The 19,594-nt window shown below is 52.2% G+C and overlaps 1 long non-coding RNA gene across 3 annotated transcripts in view; it reads left to right on the top strand.

Annotated features, from left to right (window-relative positions):
- The window catches only part of LOC138925084 (uncharacterized), a 129,552-nt gene that overhangs the window by 104,292 nt on the left and 5,666 nt on the right, over positions 1-19,594 (top strand). For 2 of the 3 annotated variants that reach the window (XR_011440777.1, XR_011440776.1), the window contains exons 3-4: positions 112-8,843; positions 9,261-9,376. This is a non-coding gene — a long non-coding RNA (uncharacterized lncRNA). The remainder of the gene's footprint in view (positions 1-111; positions 8,844-9,260; positions 9,377-19,594) is intronic. The other variant, XR_011440778.1, reaches the window with a different exon arrangement.

The following is a 19,594-nucleotide window of genomic DNA, read 5'->3' as shown; positions in this document are numbered from 1 at the left end:
AATCCGTATGTAAGATTTTCTCAGTATTTTACATTTTTAGGAATATTTTCGCTGCACGTGTGTTAGTCCATCCATCAGCCACTCACATGTCCTGTTCTTCTGTCTCTGCAGCACAGCTCTCCCAGCAGCCCCCGCCTTTGGGGGTGATCAAAAGAATTGCTAGATTCACGCCTCGCCGCTCCTTGCCCAGCAACAGCCTCCCATTCTCCAGTCTTGTTACCTGCCGTCCCTCGGTGATGAGCCAAAACTGTGTCTCCCCAAGTTCTTGTGTTGAAGTCCTGAGCTCCAGTGCCCAGAATGTGGCTGTATTTGGAGACACAGTCTTTAAAGAGCTAAGTTAACAGGAGGTCCTACGGGTGGCCCCTTATCCACTGTGACTGGTGTCCTTCTAAGAAGAGGAAATTAGGACACAGTTATGCTCAGAGGCAAGACCAGCTGAAGACACAGAGAGATGATGGCCATCTACAAGCCACGGGGAGAGGCCTCCAAAGTAACCAACCCTGCCGACACCTTGATCTCAGACTTCCAGCCTCCAGAGTGTGAGAAAATAACTTTTTCTCATTGAAGACTCCTAGTCTGTGGCACTTTGTTGTGGAAGCCCTGGCAAGTAATACACCCTCTATCCCCCTCCAGCCAGAGTGAGCTTTCGGCAGGGCCGCGCTGAGCCCTCGCTCTTCAGCACCTACAAGATGAAGTCTAGTGTGGTCTGTAGCCCTCTCGTCCTCCGGCCCCTGCCCACCTCTCTGAACACATCCCTCCCTGATACCCCAAACCCAGCTTTAGGCATCAGGCTCCGGAGATATCAGACAGATTCGAGTTCTCCGCACAGTCCATGCCCCTTCACACCGCCACGTCTCTGCTTGGAGGGCCCTTTGGCTCGCTCATGTGCCTGGCTAACTCCTGGTCGGCTGCAAAGCCTGCTCAGACATCACCTGCCCTGGGCAGCCCTTTCCGACTGCTCCTTCCCCTGTGCACTCAGCACCTGGTTCACTTGTTCCACAGGGTCACACGGATATGATCGTCCCTCACCATATCCCTCTGCTGGAGAGTGAGTGTCTGGAATGCCTTACTCTTCTATCTCTGGTCTTAGGCCAGGCAGCAAGGTCCTTAATAGACTTCTGTTGAATTGAGTTGAATTTTGGATCTATAGGGGTCGTGGGCCTTTGCTCTAAGGAGAAGATAAAAGAGAGGGGCCTGGTGACAATCTGGCTCCAACCAAGCCTGGCACTAGCAAGTGTGTCTCCTGAGAGGGTCTGATCATGGACATGCAGCTGGGCTGTGTTTGTGGGCTGCATGCGTGGCACAGCTGGTTGGATGAGTATCTGCCTCCATCTCTACAGGTCGAGCGCCTTGGGACAAGGACAATTCTGGTTCCCAGTTGTGTCTGCCCGGCCTCAGCACACTCTGGTGAAAGGCACCAGGCATGTTTAAAGAATGCTCCAGGGGCAGAGAGTAGAGATTAAGAGTATTGTCCCTTACCTCAAAGAGGCACAGCTTTGGGTCTTAGCTCCGCCACTTAGTAGGTATGTGACTTTGCGGTAAATTACTTAATCTTGCTAGGTCCTATTTTTCTCATCTATCAAATGGGGATAATAACACCTACACCCTAGTGTGGTGTTGAGGGGATTAGATGCAATAATTTCTCTCCATCATCTACCTACCTACTCTACTTACCTACATCATCTATCTATCCATCTATATATCTATTATCAACCTATCTATTGATCTATCTATGGATCTACTGATCCATCGATCCATCTGTCTATCTAGTGCTTTGCCCAATTCCTGGCACTACCAATGCTCAGTAGATGTTAGTTTTATAAGCTGAGAAGGGAATATTTTCTTCATTTCCCTCAGCTTAAATGACGGGGCTCAGACAGAGAAGGGCCTGTTCCAAGGCTGTTCCAATTTTTTTTTTTAAAGATTGGCACCTGAGCTAACAACTGTTGCCAATCTTCTTTTCTTTCTTTCTTTCTTGTGTTTGTTTTTCATTTTTCTGTTCAGACTTTTGACCCGTGCTCCCACATCAACCACAGGCCCAGAAGAGGAATAATAATAATAATAATAATAATAGTAACAGCAATTGCCCACTCTGTGCAGCACCTGGCAGCTCCATACAATGCACGGGAGTTCATAAAATGCTCCCCTGTCCACCGTTCTGTGATATGCACCCCGAAACTCACTCAACCCCCTGGCAGGAAGATCCCAGCATCCGAATGAGAGATGGTGAGAACACCACATCGCACGTGACAGCAGCCCTCGCATCCTGGGGCCCAGCTGTGGCTCCTCTTGTCCATCACATCCGACTCTTTTCCTTGCCAGAAGGCATAAATAGAGAAGGCTCTTCCAGAGGCCAATTGAGCTTTTAAGGGAGTTTGACCTTGAGGGTCCTTTTCCTGGGCTTGGAGAGAAAGTAGAGGTGGCTGGGACCAGGCTCCTCTCCCCACCTGCCTGCGACATTACCTGCCTGCTTTGCAGAGGTCGGCTCTCCCTGGCAGCCATCCCAGGCAGCCGGCCCGTCCTGCGTGCCATCCCAGAGGGCCATGTCCTCGTTCACGGACCATTGGGTGCAGGCTGCTGCTCTCTCCTGCCTAATTGCCGTTGTCCTTGTTAACACCCTCCCTCTGCCTTCGTGCTTCACACCCACCCACTGCTCCTGGCTCCCCACCCAGTGCCTCCTACTTGATGAACAAGATGTAAGTATACAAGTTATTAATCTTCCTACCAAGGCAATTACAGCCCCTCAAAGTTCCTCCCTGGCCACGTTGGCTCTTCTATGACAACCTTATCAGGTTAGCAATTTCAGATCTGCATTAAGTGTTCAGAAATCAATTTTCAGCTTATTTTGTGTTGCAAAGTTTGCCATGCCTGAAACCGCACCGCTAATTGAACAAGAGCAATTGATGTTTTAGCAGTAATTAAAGATGGTAATTATGACCAAATCTCCCCCATGGCCCTGCCGTGTTTGCTTTTGGACCTGTCAGAATGGTGGGCAGGCCAAATCAATCTTAATAAAGTTGGTGCTTCAGAAGTCTCTCCAGAAATGGTATCACCCTCAGGGTGGGCATGATGGAGCCACAGGGAGCAAGGGGGATGGCATATTTGGGGCCGTGGGGTGACCAGTTAGCTGGACAGTTGGGCAGTCATCACGGGTGACCAGTTTAGTCCCCTGGGTGCCCTGCCAGTGCCGAGCTGGGGCTGGGAGTTGCGCAGGGGCAGCATCCCACAGACATAGACAAGTGTACTATACTCTAGCCATCGAGATGCTTACAACATATTTGGAAAAATATGATGTACATGCATGCACAAAATAACTTTAGAACACTTATTTTCATTCATAAACATCAGAGTACCTACTATGTGCTAGGTGTTAGAAGAACAAAAATAAAAGATACCATCCCAAATGAACTTACACACAAGCTCAAATGACTACGACTTTTGCGTCTTTTCTCCAGGACTTGTGGTCAATCCATGTTCTTGGGTGGTGTTGGCCTGGTGGTTGGGGAGTGGCCCCACCCCTTTCTCTTTTCTCATCCTCCCAGAGGTTCCTCATCCTCAGAGAGGCAGCAGAAAATATGGACAGAGCTCTGGACCGAGGTCAGAGGGCCCCAGTCCTGGTGTGGCTGCTCTACATTGTGGCTCTCCCAGCTCTGGCATCCGAGGACCCATTTAGCATCTTACAGAGCAGTCTGAAGTGAGATGAGGAAGGTGCGATCAGTGGTAGGAGGTCTCATTCATCCTGTTCAGAATGTCAGTACCAGATTTGTACTCACCCCTCGAGTTACTGTACCATGAGGATGCTCCTAGGTTAGTATTCATTCTGTGTGCCGGGCATTGTGCTTTGTGCCTGGGGATGCAAAGATTACTTTTGAGCGAGAGTCTTGGGCAAATCCCAATGCCTATGACACTTGTAGGCAGAAGGTTCACATATATAGGACCCATGTGATCCTCAGCCTCTCAGTATCCCCTGGGGGGTGTGCTTTGTCCTAAAATGTAGGTTTTATTATTATTCAGATATGATGAGGCCAACAGATTAGATGATCATCATTGGAAAGATAGTTTCTTACAGTTCCCAAGAAGAAGGGGGTGTGCCACATCACACAAGGCCACAAGGGGCAGCACCGGGATCAGTCAGGAGGCAAGAGGGAGTGAGGGGAAATCATGGGCAAGAGCTCTGGGGCATATGGGCTGTCCCTAGTTCTTTGGGTCCTGTCTTGTGGTGATTAGGGCAGGTAGATGGTTGTCTGGAGTGTAAGGGCCCTGTAAGGGCCCAATAAAGGAGGCGGTTGAAGGATGCACCCCAATTAGTTCATTTGCATATGAAAGGCACACTCAAGGGGAGTGTTTGCTGTCTCTAGGAATTAGCTGGCCCTGGGAGGGACGTTCCTTCCAGTGTTGGCAAGGCAATAACAAATAACCAGATGTCAGAGCATCAGCATAGACATGCTTGATACATGCTTGGGCTGGGCGTGTTGGATGCATCATGGGTTCTGCTCCAGGAGAGGAATGCCGTGCAAGGCTGTTGTTCTACTGTTTTACAGGGAGAACTTGAGAGCAACATTGCAAAACCATGTAAGTGTGGGTGCCAGCTGCTTGAGGGAATGCATACCGCACCGGAGCTGGGCGTACTGGGAATGCATAGTGGGAGCCACCAACCTCAACCAGCTCATTTTGGAGCAATCTAGAGAGACCATCAGGTCATTCAGTGGGCACTCCTGTCTGCATCTCCACAATGACTAGGACGGGGTGCCTGACCACAGGAGCTTTATAGTCCAGTAGGGGAGGAAAGACTGGCAAGTGGACAAGAAGAAAGTACAGTACAAGGTCATGACATAGCCGTGCCAGGTTTGTGGGAGCACTGAAGAAGGACCTGGGGCGTGAGAGAGGGATTGCTGGACGCTGGTCCTTAAGGCTGAGCAGAAGTTGAGCATTTGAAGTTGGAGGGTCCCACTCAGGCGGAGGGGCGCAGCATGGAGGTGAGAAGCATTGTGGCATGTGGCGGGGGCTACTAGAGTGCAGAGGGCAAGGCAGGAGGTATGAGAGCAGAGTTTGGAGAGGGAGACAGGGCCCACGTCACATCAGGACGTTTGGCTCATGCAAAGCCATCTGAGATGGGGAAAGGGAAACCATGGAAGGTGTCAGGTTTGCCTTTGAGAGAGTTTGTTCATTCTAACAACAGTGTGTGTGTGGCAGGGTGGGGACAGATGTAGCAGTGAGGGCTGAGGGACACACTGCAGCTCCCAGGATGATTCCTGGATCTTTCTAGAAAGGTTAGAGGGAGTCCTTGGACAAACGCTCCCTCTGCTCTTGCACCTGGTCACATGTAGAGGGTCAGGGCAATAGAGCAGAGAGCCTGGCCCGTGGCTGAATGATCCCCACAGCTCCACACTCAGATCTGCCTTATCCAAGCCTCTGCTTCAGTGGAGCTGGGAAGAGGCAGGCACAGGTTGATGGCAGCAGTGTTGGGCAATGCTGAGGAATGGACTCTTCTAGAGGAGAGAGCAAGATGAGCAAGACCTCTGGGCAGAGAAATGTCCACGAGCCTCTGTCCGGCATGCAGCCTGTGCTGGCCACATGCGTGTTTCAAAGCATGGCTATTTAGGACCCATTCACACAGACAGACCTGCTGAAACATACATGTATATGTGTATGTAACAAATGCACATACACGTAACAAACACATATGTAACAAACATACATACCTGCCTGAATGGAAACACACTGAGCAGCAGAGGTCTGCGCATTTACAGGCACACAGCAGCACATGTAGCTATGCCTCGAGTTGCGCATTTACATGTGCTCACTGAAACATACCCATGTGTGTGCCATGTGCATACACACCTGGACACCCGGGGTGGATATGTGTGGATGCTCTCAGCCCTAATGGGAATGTTTGCCCTCTGGTCCAGGTGACATCAGTTTAAAAAACGAGGTAATTTGGGAGCCAGACAGGTCTTCAATCAGAGGGCATAACTCTTCCAGGGGAGGCAGTGGAGATGGGATGGGGAGCAAGTACAGAGGAAGGGTGTGGGAGAGAAGCTGAGGGCTGGTCCTTTGGCTTCCTCTGTGGGTATACCTCACTCTTCCCATATCCTGGTCTCTTGTGGGGGGTGTTTAGGCCCCTCAGACAGGTCTACCTTGGCCTTCAGACTCCAAATGGTCAGTCCCTCTCCTATCAGGGTCAGGCCAGCCTTCACTGATGGCCACAAGGGCAGGCCACTGTAATGGGAAGATACTGGTTCCAACTCCACAATGATGAGGAAAGCGAGTCAGAAAGTTTTCGAGTTTAGAGTTCATCTTGCTGAACTCTTGCATTGTCTAGATGAGCAGGCAGAGGTCCAGAGGGGACAAGTGACTTGCCCAAGGTCACACTGAAGATGTGTGAGGAGGCGCCTTACCATAACTTTGAGGCACCCTCTTAAGCAAACCATACGCCATGGTCTGGCTAAAGCTCTCTAGGGTCTGCCTAGACAAGACCTGGAGATGTATGCTAGCTCAAGCTCAGATTTTATTGGCCAGAATGATGCCACTTATAACACGCCTTGGTGCAAGCTAAGGACCTGTGACTATACGGCCATCTCCTTACCACCAGGTACCCCCACCTTGCTCATCGGCTACAGTTTGTATTTGGGCTCCTGTTTTAAAAGCTCTTCACTGGTATGCCTCTTCTCTGTCCCCTCAATACTGTCCCCTGAGTCACACTTACTTTCCCGAGTCAGGAGTCTTTCCCAGCGGACAGCAACTCTCCGCCTCCCCAGCTACTCCAGCCGCCGTGACAGCTCAAGCTCCCTGTCTCAGGAAAGGAGAGAGCAGCTGGTCATTTCTTCCCGGCGTCTCCTGATGCTACTCCTCTGGGCTAGTCCAATTTACAGACATAAACCCTGCAAGCACTTTCTAATCTCTGACTTCTCTAGGAAACAGCATCAATGGAGAAGATATTGATGGTGGGAGTTCAGCTAGAGGCCTGGTTTCTCAGTCTCAGCCCTGGGGCTCACTTTGTCTGTACCTTGATGAGGCTCTGTGCCCTTTCCTGGCTGGGGCTGCTGCGGCAACACCCTGCGGGGGTCCGTTTAGGCAGTTGGTAGGGTGGGAGGCCAGGCCAGGGTCCCAGCATGGGATGTGCCTGTAGCCCCTGAGTTCGATGCCCACTGAGTGTCCTCTACCACCTTGGACCCCACATTCTCTGCAGCGTCTCTCTCAGCTGGCTTGTCTGTGTTCCTGAAGCTCCTTCCCTGGATGGGTGATTGATTAATTGATTTACATATTTATTAAAATGTATTTTAGTGGCGTCTTTGCCTTTGATGCCAAATCTCATTTCCTATTGTGGGGCTGCTGACAGCCGGCATTGTAAATGCAAAGACACTTTACAAAACAATTTAAATAGCAATTGCCACCAGCTTAAAAATGAGCAAAACAGACAAATAAAATACTGATGAGGAAATTGGCAGCTTCAGGACAAGGAGGGCCAGGGGTTTCTAAGTAGCCAGGAGCTCCGGGGGCTGGGATGGTAAAGGCTGTGTAATTGTGTCTTTAGAATGGCCCAGATTTTAGGTGTGGATGAAAGGAGGGTAGCAGTCACTGCTCAGGGAGCAATAGTGCCTTGCCCTTAAAGGTGACCCATCCTTGGGTAACTTTTCTGAGTAGAGGGGGTTCCAGATGGAGGGCGCAGTCAGAGTTTGAACCCTAGATCTTTGCTCTGCGTTCTCAACTTCTGAGATAGTGTCTGCTTGCCCAGGGAGCACTGTGGGCGCTGAGGCCAGCCTGGAGATCTGGGAGACCAGCAGGCAGCTTGTTGTCGTCCAGCCAATGGAGTGGGAAGAGAGTAGATAGGAAATTCAATCTCTGGATTCCGGTCCCCGCCTGGTCCAGCTGTGACTCTTGGGCAGACTATGTTCTCTTTCTGGGTCTCTGCTTCCTCTACAGGATGCACTGCGGTAGAAATCCAGGAGTACTAGCCTAGGACACTGGAGACTAGATCTAGTCCTGCTCTCTACTCCCTAGCTGTGTGACTTCCAGCAGATTGCATTCCCTCTCTGGGCCTTGTCTGTTGCATGAGAGGAAGGAATGTGATGCTTCGTGAATCCTTTTTTCTTTTTCTAAATCTGTGATATGCTAGGGGCCCATGATACTCTGTGGTCCCGCTGACGGTCTGATTGCAGAGAGGGAGAGAGGGGAAGGTGAGCGGGTGTGCGGTGGGAGGAGTAACTTGCAGAACAGGAGGCCAAGACCAAACCAGAATTTGGAGCAGACAGGATTGCGCTGTTCCTGGGAAAGAGCGGAGATGAAAGCTGCCAGAAAAGAGGGCAAAAATCTCCAAAGGTGAGTAGGATTTTGCTCATCTTCCTCGTCCCCTCATCCATCCTGTCCTCTGGTTGTTTCTTCCCCTCCTGGTTGTGCCTTCTCTGTCTCCAGTGTTTCACTTCCTCCCCCAGCCTCAGGGCAGTCCCCCAAGACCCCTCCTGATGCTGCCTTTTCCTGCTGCTAGATTTACTTCCTGCATGAGCTCATTTTGCAGCCATTCTCTCTTTTTCCAAGATGCTCAAATTTTCATTTCTAGTCTTGACCTCTTACCAGAACTCTAGCCTCATAAATCCAGCAGCCTGTAGGACATCTCTCCTTAAATGTCTTGCTGTCACCATGAAATGTCTAAAACCACATTCAGCATCTTCCCTTACAAACCACTGCTTCTCCCTGCGACCCCCAGCATTCTTTTTTTTTTTTTTTTTAAATGTATTCTTCTCTTTTTAGGTTCCTATATCCAGGCAGTTATCAAAAGAAACCTTTATATGGTGTTTACAGTTTTCAAGGGACCTTTCTGTGCCTGATCATATTTCTTTCAGGAGGTGTGTATTGAGCAGCTATTATCTGCCAGGCGCAGGATACAGGAATGAACAAAGCAGACACAGCTCCCGGCCCTCATGGGGCTTGGGTTCCCATGGTCTCCCTTTGCTGCAGGCTCCCACTGGGCTGCCTTGTCCTCAGACACAGAAACAGTGTTTTGTTTCTCTTGGGAAGCTTCACAAGACTTCAAGCACAGGATTTCGTTCAAAGCACATGATCCAGATATTTTGTCGGAAATGTGGGAAGCAGCTAGTGTGAGCATAGCGCTGTTCTAAATGCTGAGGTTTGAAGATAGGGTCCCAGCCCTTGGGGAACTTGCAAGCTGGAGGAGCAATGTACCCACAGGGAGTTAAGTAGCAAACCGAAACAACCACGTGGAATGAAACATTCCTTCATTCATTCGTCCATTCATTTCATAGACATTTATTGAAGACCCAAGATGTGCCAGGTGCTGTGCTGGTTGTAGTGAATGTAGAGATAAAAGAAATCGTCCCTGCCCTCAAGGAGCCCGTGCTTTGGTGGAGGAGGAAGCTGCGTGAGTAGGGATAAGCGTGGATGGGGCAATGGAGGCAGGAAGCACAGGATGCTGTGGGGCGGAGAGGAGGGGTCGAGGACAAGGAAGGCTCCCCAGAGAAGGGAATGTCCGAGTGGGCCCCTGAGGATGAGCAGGCGTTGGTCAGCAAGCAGAAGCGGGGTGGTTGGTGGGGGAGGGAGAGCACTTTAGAGGGAACAGCATATATGTAATGCACAGGGGGAGAGTAGGCTTGTCGCATTGGTGACTGAGCGGTCCTGCAAGGCTGGTACACAGAAAGGCTTAAACGTCAAGTGAGTGGTAGTGACTGTAAGGACAGGAATTCAGAAGAGGAGAGAGCCCTTTGGGAGAGCTCAGCAAAGTCTTCCTGGAGGAAGTGAGCTTCCAACTGCACGCTGAAAGGTGAGGAGAACTGGACTGGTGGGGATGAAGGAGAAAGGCACTTAGCTCTCAGGGGCTCCCCTTGCATCAGATAGCCAGGCCCTCCATGTTCTGGCCCCAGCCCTCCGTTAACTTTCTTTCCTGCTGACCCCCTTTGCATACTCTGCCTGGCGGGGCAAATGCAGCTGCTCGTAGCTCCCATGCTTTCCAGTATTCATGGATCATTCAGGTGGTCCCTTCCCTTGGAAGGACTCTGTTTCTTAATGGCAAGATCATAACCATGTTTCAAGATCAGGGATTCACAGGCCTCTTCCTCCATGCAGACTTTCTCCTCCCTGCCACCAGACAGTCTCTCCTTTCCCACTGAGAGTCCACAGCAACTTTCATAAGGGCTGTGTCTCTTCTCTGCAGCTCCCTCATGCTGACTGTTTCACAGTTAGCCACATAACCCACCTCACCTGCTGGATTGCAGAGCGGGGTCTTTGCTGGTCATCCCAATGGCTCCCTGGGCCTGGCACCAGGTCCGTGTGCAACCAGTGGTGGTTGAAAGAGAGAACCCCAGAGGCTGGGGGCCAAAGCAAGCTGAGGTGTGGAGATGGGAGCTGAGCCTGGCGTGAAGGGGTTTGGTGGGTCTGAATCTCTTGGCCCAGATCCAGAGAGGGAAGTAACCGTAGAGGAATGGTTATAAGTGTGTATGAACTCTTCTTGTGTGCATGGTATGGTGGACGCCTGGGCAAGATATACCGAGCAGCTCTAACGAGGAAAACCACCTCTGAGTGCGGGAAATGGGGTCCCACCTGACAGGTGAGGGTTTTCCTTGTATGCAAGTCACTACCCGCTATTCTACCTGTTGGCATTGGCCAGCTGGCCTCTTCGACCGGAATCCAGTGCCAAGTGGACAGCCCCAGCTGTGTAGGAAACTTAGCCCATGCCTCTTTTCATTTTGTCTAGCAGGCAAGCGAGCACTTCCTTCCTTCCTTCATTCATTCATCCATCCAACAATTAATTAATGATGATGTGTGCACAGGTGCTGAGGTGCAGTGGGCAATCAGGTGGTTCCTGCCATTTATATTTGCTGTCATTATTTACTTTTCCTGAATATTTAGAAAGGTCTTTTTTTAAATGCCAGCCTTCTTCAGCTGTGCCACGGGGAGGGGACGTGGGTCCAGCCTCCTGCTAGAGTTTTAAGGGTGCGGAGGCAGGGGAATCGCCCCACTGAGCTGGGGAACTGTGAGGCAGGTGGCCCTCAGAGGGCGGCGGGGAAGTGCCTTGTCTGCCCATCCTCTGCTTCCTGAGCTCTTCTCTGCCAAACTTGGGGCACTCTGGGCTTGTCCTTAACAAGGGGCCTCTCCTTTCGTGAGGCAGTGTCATGGAGTGGCTAAAACAGGCTCTGAGATGGCATACCTGGGTTTGCCTCTTCCCATGAACCAAAGACTTAAGCTCTCTGAGATGGCATCTGCCTCACGGGGTGGGTAAGAGGATGACAAAGATGGCATGTGCCCTGCTCTGACCCATTGCACACCACAGTGAGTCTTTGATGAGTGATAGCTGTCATTGTCATTATATACAGGTGCAAAAGACATGGGGCCCTCTACTGTCAGGCAGGAGAGATGAGTAAAATGCAAAAGGACAAGTGCTGTCTTTCATTCATATAGAGCAGGTGGGTTTGCCTACTCTCTTCTGTACTCTTCTTGGCCCAGGCTTCAGTGGCCTTAGTCACACACACCAGGACCCTGACACAATCAAGGAGCTAAGTGGCTCGTGAGAGGATGGAACCCACAACCTCAGCATTGTCACAACCATAGTATACAGAGCTGGTGGGCAGCCCTGGATACCGTGCAGTCACATGGGCCTCCCTGCGTATGAGGCCCTCATAAAGGGGGTCTGGGGGATGGCTGGATTTCACAGATGACCCCACAAGGAGGCCTCCTCAGCCTCCTCTCTCCAGCATCCTAGAGCGGGAGCTCCCTCCTCTCTCTTCCCAGGGAGCACCATCCATGGCCATCCCCATGGCAACTGTGATGGGGACCCTGTGCGGGGATAAGAGAGAGATGAGGAGGGAGAATGATCAAGAATTAGTTGTTTAGGGAAAGAAAAAAAGGAGGAAGAGGTAGAGCGGGAGGGAGAAAAGATAGGAAGGTGAAGGAGAGATGGAGGGGAGAGAAGGAGACAGAGAGAGAGGGAGGAGAGATAGAGGAAGAGAGAGAGGAGAGAAAGAGAGAGAGGGAGAGAGAGAGAAAGAGAGGAGAGAGAGGGAGATCGGAGAGGGAGGGAGACAGGGGAGAGATGGAGAGACGGAGATGGGAGAGAGGGAGAGAGAGGGTGAGAGAGAGACAGAGAAGAGTCTTTTCTTTGGGGAAGAATGGAAATTTAATCAGATCAGTTTTTATAGTGCAAATAGAAAATCAGTTTTAATAAAGCCAAAAGGAAATGCAAAACAGCCGCTTGAGATGGAGATTGTGTTCAACAGACAGCTCTTTAGGAGTAGCGAGTCTGGGACGTTTATTGTGCACAGACAGAGCAGGGAGGGGGATTTCTGGCTGCGTTTCAAATAGGCGCTGGATTTGGCGTAGGGGGTGGGCGATGAGCCCCTCCTCGGCCATCCTTCCCACCCCCGGGCCCATCTGTCCATCTGCCCAGGGAAGGAACTCTCCCAAAATGAGAAGGAAAAAGAAGGGGAGAGTGGGGACAACAGAGGCACCTCCCCTTGGGATGGGGGTTGTCCCCAGGCCTCCTGGCCAGCCTGGCCCACTCCTCCTGCCCATGACTGGACTCTGCCCTGCAGTGACACACCCACCCTTTTCAGCTTCTGATTCTTAATTATAGTTCTGGCCCAGCTCTTGGTTTTATTGCTTTCATTTATTATAAAAAGACCAGTGTCTATTTTTTGAAACGGCTATCTGGTCAAATCACAGTTGATAAGCAACAGTGAGCTGTCTTTTTAAGACAGGCCAAATTTATCACACTTAAAAAAAAAAAGCAAGCCTTCCATGGCCTATTAGGAAATTTCCCCCCTTTTCCCAGAGTGACATTTTAGTAAAAGGCTTTATTTTTCCCCTCAGCTTTCACAAAGCCATTGCCTTGAAAAAGAAAGAGAGGGAGGGAGAGCCCGACGCAGAGCACTTTTGAGGCTGTTCCATAAAATATATGGAGAGGGCATAGACGATAACAGGATCTGTCCTAATGGGGCTGTTAGCTCAGGAGAAAAAGAGGGGACCTCTGGCACGTGTTTGTCAGCTGTTATTTTTGTAATTAGAAGAGAAACCGCACTTTACATTTCGGAAACACAGCTATTTGAGGCTGCAACGAAGATACGGGGTCTGGGCCAGAAAGATGGGTTGGGAGGAGGTGGGATGAACAAGACAGGGAGGGGCGGGCCTGGTGGCTCCTGGGGTTAATTAGCTCATCTGTCACCTTCGAAGCTGGCTCACAACTAGAGAGGAGACCCTCAGGGTTCCATCAGTGGGCTCCCCTGTCCTTGCTGAGCACCCGGTATTCATGGAAACGGGATGAGGTAAAGCAGTGGACCGCCCAGGCTGCTGGGGGTGGGGGCAGGGTCCAGACAGCAATGTTCCAGTGGCTGCAGAAGCCTCTGACCAGCTGCAGGGACCAAGACAGGAGCTGGGGTGAGACCCTTCTAATGGCTCAGCTTATCCCTTGCTGCTTGCAAGCTTGGTTATAAAAAGAACAGAGATCCGAGAGAGGAGGGCGGGTCCCTGCTCCTCCTGCGTGGACGCGGGCATCCTTGGGAGCAGGCCTGTGGCCTGCAGACATGCAGCATCCGGGGCAGCTGTTGAGGGGTGCGGGATGGAGGAAAGCAGCAGGCAGCAGGAGGCTCACCTGCTGGACGCCAGGGCTCACCATGGACCTTCGCGCCCTCCTTGGCTCCATGCAACCCTCCCTGAAGGCTACTCCAGTCCTCCTTTGCCTCTTTCTTTTATGCTTTCCTCCCCAGCAATATTTCTCTCCCTGTCACTCTGAACAAGACAGCTGTAATTATTAAACAGCTCCCTCTCTTTTGTTGTGCCCCTGAGATTCGGTGCCCCAGAGGAGAGCTGTCGACAGTGGCCTCTTCCCCACTCTGCTTACGCCCGCCTTCCTTAGTGTGGAGGGCCTCAGGCCTGCACCACTCGGGTCTCCTTGTCTGCCTAATGGTGAGCACCAGACTCAGCAGCAACGCGCACTGACGTCTGCTACCTTGAGGTCCCAGGAGAGCTAGATGTGGAGGAACCTGGGCCGCAGAGATCAGGGGCCTGTTGGTGGAATGGAGAGGGCTTGGGCTTGGGAGTCAGAGGAAGCTGGTTTGAAACCCAGCACTACCATTAGCTAGATGAGTTTAGGAGAATTCTTGGACTTCTCCAGGCCTCGGTTTTCTCACCTGTAAGATGACACAGGCTTGTTGGGAGGATCAAATAAAACGAGGGAGGTAAAGCTTGTGTCCCAGAGCCCGGGACTCAGTGAGGGCTAGTCTCCCTGCCCGCATGGAGAGGCAGGTGGGAGATGCCTGCCTGGCATGTTCTGCGTCCCAGGGGCAAAGGCGTGGGCTCAGCAGGGCAGCATGCGTCATGGTAGAGCCAGGACCAGGAGGTCTAGGACTCCCAGTCCAGCATCCCTATGTTACCCCAGTGTCTCTTAATCTTCTAGATGTGTCCTGGGTAGGCCATTCCATTTCTGCATGTCTCAGTGCCCTCTCCCAGATGATCTCCAAGGTGGTCCAGTTCCAAAAAGGCCAAGTCACATGAATCCATTCTGGAACTCTCTGGATCGTTAGACCTGTAAGGTCAAAACCACGCCTGGAGGCCAGACAGCTGAGCTGAGTCTCTCCCTTCCCCGTAGCCATCAGAGACTTGGATCGCCCAGCCTGGAAACCAGCTCTCACCTTATCTGAGGACTGTAACCCCAGCTCCCGGAGAGGAGGCATAGAGTAGGGCCACCAGCCACCCTGGTTGGCCAGGGCTGAGGGGTTTCCCACACGTAGGACTTGCTGGAACTGGGGAAGTCCTGGGAAAGCCAGGATGAGGTGGGCCCCCTAGGACGGGGCTCAAATTCAGGTCTGTAAATGGTAGTTGATGCTCTACTGTGGGCCAGGCACAGGGATACAGTAATGACAGAAACAAGCCTCACCTTGAAGGTGCTCAGAGTGCCGAGGAGGAGCAGCTGTGTAGACAGGTTACTTGCCCTACAGCGGGTGATGGGGGCTGACTGAGGCCTGTGTGAGGCCCAGGAGGCCCGGAGGAGGGCAGGTGAACTCCAAAGTGGTCGTGATGGAGGTGGGGTAGTCAAGAAGGCTTCCCAGATGAGGTAGTAGTTGGGGTTTTGAAGGCTGAAGAGATGTTAGCAAAGCTAGCAGAGTGGAAGGAGAGCTGAGATGGAGCTCAAGAGGCAGGGCCTGGAGGGGTATAAAATAACACAGTTAAGCTTAAGAGTAAAATGATGTGTAAGGGGGCAGGAGGGCAGGAGCTACAGAAGCTGGAAGGTAAGCTTTCCCTTTCTTTGCAGGCTGGGGATGGGGATAAGATGTGACTTGGAAGGAAGGAAGTCCTCAGGACCAGGCAAAGTTGGGATGTCCTCCCCACCTAAGGATGGAGACATAATTTCTATAGTGTGTCCTGGTTCCATCTCAGCCTTCCGAGGCCTATAAGAATGTTACAGGGCTGCTCCATGCCAGCACTGCTTGGCTCCCTGGCATGGCTGGGTGCCTGGCCCATGGCTGGAGGCCAGTGGCCCAGAGCCCAGGGAAGCCAGCTGGTGACAGGATAGAGTTGTCCCGACTTTGGCCAGCAGACTGGTGGGCTCTGACCCAGACTGTGATCCCTGCAGGACCTCCTCTTGGAGATATTTAGCCCTGCGAAGAGGAAGGATGCAGCTCTGGCTCTGCCGAGTGCCCGCCTCCTCTGTGCTCCCTTGCCCCAGTCACCAGCACAGAGAATCCAAGCACCCAGCCTCTGCAGGGTGGGGCTGGGCTAAGGAACCTGGCCAAGATGAATTCCACCTCCCTGGACCTTCCAGTCAAAGGGCCTGGGGTGCTTAAGAAGCCGTGGACCAGAGTCAGCCTGTGAGCACTGGCCCTCCACCTGTAGACAACACCCGGGGATGAGACTGTTCAATGAACAGAGCAATGAATGACGAGCGGGTAAATGCAGCTGAGTCCTTTCCCCGCCCCCCGTGGGAGAGAATGCATTGTCTCAGTCCATCTCGAATCCTTTCTGGAATAAAACAAGGTATTATAAACAACCACCCAGTCAGCCACCCAATCAATCAGCCACGAAGACTTCACCGGAAGCTTCAATGTGGCATTCCACAGGAAGGTACCCCAGGTGCCAGGCACGCTGTGAGGACCCAGGCATCTGGCTTCATTAGCAGCCCTTATCTCTCCTCATATGGTGGCAGTGCCCTTGGCCTTCAGAGATTTGTATCAGAGGCTCCCACACTTTGCTTTCCTGACCTACAACTGTTTACCAAAGGGGATGATTTTTTGGACCCAAGGCTAGAAATTGAATTCATATAGGATCTTAAAAAAAATAGAACGGAGGGAGGATGACAGTGATGACGGTATAATAATGCGTGTGTGTGAGGGAGCACATCCTTGGAGCCCAAGGTAGCAGATTTGGGGTGCAATTGGGGCCCTGTCACTCAACTGTAGTTCGGTCCCTTAGCGCCTCTGAGCCCTCCGCTCCTCCCCTGTGGAGTGGAACACTCGGTCCCTAGGACGTCTAAATTTCTGTTCCCTTAGCAGTTCTCCCCAATAGACTGAATTCCTTGAGAAAGGAGGCCTCCTTTTTTCCTGTCTTTGTATCCCCAGGGCCCAGCATAAAGTAGAAACTCAATAAATGTTAGTCAAATGAATGAATAAACGTTTGAATAACAAAAATACCTGCTCTCCCGACCTCTCTCAGGATTATTGGGAGGATCAAATGAGATAATGCACATGAAAGCACTTCGTAAATTGCAGAGCTCTATACAAATGCAAATCATTCACAGCTTTGGTGGAAATTATTATTCAAATTATTATTATTATTTTCACTGTGAAGGAGGACAGGAAGGAGAGGGCAATGGAATCGGTCCCTAATGGCGGGAGCTCGGGCTCCAGCAGTGGGCAGCGGGGCAGCCGTCCCCAGCCTGCCTAGAAGCCCCTTTGAGTCATCCTTCCTCAGGCTGCCTCCGGGTAAGGTGGGCCTGACGGCAGCTGCTTGGGCTGGGGCAGAAGTTGCTGTTGGCATCCTGCCCAGTGCGGGGATGGAAGCTACCAGCACATCGTACCCTGAACAAAATGAATTAAACGCCAGGCTCCAAATGAAAAAGGTTTTTTTTTTTCCCTCTGCTGCTTTAAAAAAAAAAAAATTAAGTGGAAAAGGTGGCAGTGCTAGAAATGTGGTGGTGGGAGAGAGAGAGAGAGAAACGCATGGCACCCCAAAATCCGGGGTTCACCTCATCTCCCCAGGCTGAGCTCAGGTTTCCAGTGCTATTATCTCGCCTCTTCAACCCCTGACCTTGGAGAGGGAGGGCGAGATGGCTGGGCAGCCAAGAGACTCGGAGCAAAGGCGTGATTGATAATTGGCGACTGTAATTCTATAATTCATCTCCCTGCACCGCAGTGAAATTAAAAGAGTTTAGGTTCCCAAGCATAATGATCATCAATTAAACGCCGGGAGATTTAGTGTCCTCATTTGAATTTTGTTTTATTTATTTAATTGTGTCTCTTGTGGGGGGAGGAGAGTGCGGGGAGTGGGGAGCCGGCGGTGCGGGCCTGGGGCGCGCGGAGGCCGAGGCAGGGCCGGGGTCTCCGCAGCGGGGTCGCGCCGGGCGGCCCCGGGGAGGCGGAGGGTGGAGCGCGGCCCGCGGGGCGGCGGGCTCAGCGAGACGGGATCCATCATCCCGGGCCTAATCAGTTAACACTGATAAACTGCCAGCAATAACTGCCAATTGCGCCGCCGTCTGGAGCTGCCAGTTCATTCATTTAGGGAGTGCGGCGGCTCAAGGGGAAGCGCTCCCGACCCCCCCCCCCCCCCCCCCGCGTCTTCTCTGTCTGGTCTCCCGGAGGCATCTGGCGGAGGCGAAGGGCCGCTGCCACTTCTGTGGGCAAGGGAAAGCCAATACTGGTCAGCTGCAGGGTGGCGGAGCAGGCTGCGGGGCGGAATCAGGCCTGGGCTGGGCTGGGCTGGGCTGGCAGGAGAGGCCCGCCCGGTTCTGCCGCCCGGCAGGCATGGAGATGATATCCGCTTTGAGGATGAATCTCCGAGGATGTTTCCCCGCCGAGCCGTGGGATCTCTTTGTGCAGGGCCACGGAAGGAAGCCTCAGCAATCAGGGTATCTCTTGCGGCGCTGCCATGCCGACGCTGTGACTCAGTTTCCAAGTCTGGAAAGGAAGGGGCTGGGCTGGGCGGCCTCTAGGGGTCCTTCTAGCTCTGCGGCTTGGCTGAAGCTGCTTTGCTGTGCTGGCCTGGAGGTGGGGTAACACACCCTCTGCCCTCCTTTCCACCCGTGGGAGTTTGGGGCTCCAAGTCTCTCCAGACGCCACCCTTCCACCTCCACTCTGAGCCCCTCCTCCCTCCCCACGGTGCTGTCCGTTTTTCTGGGTTGGTTCCTGCTGCGGTTTCCAGGCATACTGATTCCGACGACTTCTCACTTGCAATCAAGAAACTAAAAATAGAGCATAAAGGAGCTCTCCAAGGGGGTGGGTGGGGGTGGGCAGAGGACGAGGAAAGTGCTTGGTTCCTCCTGGGAATGCGACCTCATCAGCTCTACATAGGGGAGTTAGAAATCCAATCCAGACCCCTGGCAAGGGGCGGAGTGTGGGATGGGGAGCCTTCCTGATCACCAAGTGGGGAGCCGGAGAGGATATTGTGTGGTGCTTGCCTGGGCAGTGGGGTTGGGAAGAGGGAGGGTGGGTGTTTTAGGTCCTTTGGGACGTCCCCAGAGAATGCCCTGCACAGTAGCTGCCCCCCTCCTGGGTGGGGTGTTGAATGAAAGCTGAAAACCGTAGACCTTGGAGGCCCACATAGGCACCAGAGGGCCTGTTTTGTAACTCATCTGCCAGGAGGGGGCGCCCTATTCTAATTTTAACAAAGGCATCTTGCGCCTGCTGAGCCTCTCAGAAAACTTGTGGAGACTGGTTGTGTAGTTGTCCTCTTGGGTTTGTAGACAAACAGGGCCCCCATCAGGGGTTTCTTCTTCAAAACCTCAGAAATGGTGTCTTTTGGATTGTAAGGAGTGGCTGTGGTCAACCTTGACGTGATAAGGTGGGCAACTTGAAGGCACTGAGGCTATGCTAGGAGTCGGCCCACAGGAGTGAGGGCTAAGAGGGAGTCTGGACTCTAGGGCAGCCAGTCCCTGAGCACAGTGCCCCACCTCTCCTGCAGAGCTCCCTGGAGCTCAAGCTCGGAAAGGTAAGTGGACTTGTGAAAATTCCTTAGCAGGGGGAGCGGGAGAGGAAGCCTGATTCTGGAGCCTGGAGCCCTAGGCGGCAGTTCTTTCTGTATTACTCCGTGCCCTTGGGCATGTTGCTTTTTTCCCTGAGCCTCAGTTTCTCCTCCTGTCTAATAGGATGCATTTCATAAAAGCTATGGGGTGGGGAGGGACTCTGTAAATGCAAAGGAGATCATAGTTACAAGTTTCATCTCTCATCCATGAAAACAGGCAGCAGCCCAGCTTTATCTTCTAAGGGGCACTCGGAGGCAGGCCTGTATCTCCGCCCTTGTCTGGCGTTGCCTCGCAGGCCCCTTTCTCACATGGGGTATGTTTAGGACCCATGATGCTTCCCCTCCTAGGGGTGCAAGGGAAATGGCTGATATTAGAATCCAGAGACTTGCCATTTTTTTGTACCACTGATTCAAATCAAGA

Source organism: Equus caballus, chromosome 7 (assembly GCF_041296265.1).
Source record: "Equus caballus isolate H_3958 breed thoroughbred chromosome 7, TB-T2T, whole genome shotgun sequence".
Classification (NCBI taxonomy): Eukaryota; Metazoa; Chordata; class Mammalia; order Perissodactyla; family Equidae; genus Equus; species Equus caballus.
Note: the sequence above shows the minus strand (reverse complement) of the source record. Positions and strands in the feature narration are given on the sequence as shown.